The sequence below is a fragment of the Microtus ochrogaster genome, unplaced genomic scaffold, assembly GCF_000317375.1.
Source record: "Microtus ochrogaster isolate Prairie Vole_2 unplaced genomic scaffold, MicOch1.0 UNK10, whole genome shotgun sequence".
Lineage (NCBI taxonomy): Eukaryota > Metazoa > Chordata > Mammalia > Rodentia > Cricetidae > Microtus > Microtus ochrogaster.
In genome coordinates, this window is record NW_004949108.1 from 7105035 (window position 1) to 7106828 (window position 1794).

The following is a 1794-nucleotide window of genomic DNA, read 5'->3' on the forward strand; positions in this document are numbered from 1 at the left end:
TCTCTCTCTCTCTCTCTCTCTCACACACACACACACACACACACACACACACACACGGCAAACAACCAATAATAAAACCTGCTATTATTCATGTGCATACATGGACCATGTGTTTGAATCTGAAAAGAAACACAGCAATACATTGTTCCTTTCTTCCATAAAGGAGCTGCGACTCAGACTTTATGTGTTCATTATAATTCATGGAATAAGAAGATCTTCGCACTAAGCCAGGGAACTGGACTCTCACCTAATTAGCAAGGAACATGTGAGGACGGGAGTGAGCCGCCTTACTCTGTCACTGTGCTACTTGAAATCTGAGTTCTATGGTGGCTCAGATTTGTTTCTGACTAAGTCATTATTGTGAGTGTAAAGTGGGTATATACTGCTCTTTTCTATAGCCGTCTTCATTGAACCTGAGAACATGAGATTACCATCTGCCACAATTCCAAACCCCAGACTCCTCTAGGACATATCAGTGAATTGTTACAGAGCTCAAATTAGAGCCATAAAAAAAATCAATGTCAAGTCACCAAATATATATGTTAGCTATCATGACTTGATTATTCCTCTGCATGGCAAATAACTGTGATTTAAATATGCATGATTTTATTGCCAGCTCAGGAATGCAGTCCTCTCATGGCGTATTGGATGAAAAGAATCAATGGGAAATAATGCCTCCCATCAAGCTCCAGTCAAAGCGAATGCTGAAAAGCCCAACTGCAAACACAGCAGACTTGTTCATAAAAATCAATCTGCCAAAGTGAAGCTTGTGTGTGTGGATTCCCGAACGGATCCAGGCCTTATTGAGGAGTCACTCGTGTTTCTGCCTCTGAACCTGTCTCTTTGAATCCTGCCATTGTGATTGCTCTGTCAGCTCTCAAGGCATGGGATAAATGGGTCATGATGTCTCTGGCATCTTCTCCCAGGAAGACGTGACACTTCCTGCCTCTGAATTAATTCAGTCAAGATTATTCATTACTTAGCTATTAAGTTTCTATTCTTCTACAGTCCCTGAAGCCGATGGCAAAGGGACTTGTTGCAAAGCCCCATGAAGCCCATGCATGGAGCTATAAAATTACCTTTTATGCTGATAGACTGAGATAAAGTTGCATGAATAAATTTGGGGAAAATGGTACAGAGGTGAAAAGAAGGTAGAAGGAAAGAGAAAGTGAGGTCACGGCTTTGTTCTTAAGTTACTAAATCCTCCATAAAGCAGATAGTGCCCCAGAAGTATGGGCCAGACATGAGCATAATAAATAAGCTTAGGGGAAAGGCTAAAGATAAATCGTGTGAGTTGGCATTGAGCAATCCGAGTTTAATGAGAAAGTCAGTCTACTTGTTCCAATCAGCATTTCAGAAGAGGACTCTGACAATGGGAGAAGGATTGGATAGAAGAAGGCAAGCTCCAACAGGAAAAAGGAGCACAGAAGGTTCTGGAAAGAACAGGAATGGGTTACAAGGCCATAGGGGAGAGACCATTCCAAAAGGCATAAAGAGTTAATGGAAACAGAACATTATTGAATGTGGTGACTAAGAGCAGTGAACTCAACACTGGAATCTTAATTCCCAACTTGAAAAGCCAACATGATGATCAGATCCGGGGAAAAAAAGCTCAAAAGAACCACATTCATGTTGAATCAGGAGCGTGGAAAGAGCAGATCAGTGAAAGTGCCCATCAAACATCAGACAAGGGAACCAAAATACACAATAAACTGATAGAAGCTGAAGATGCATTTATCTAAATACCTTGGTGAAATGTAAATACTTGTACAAAAAAACCCACACATACATACA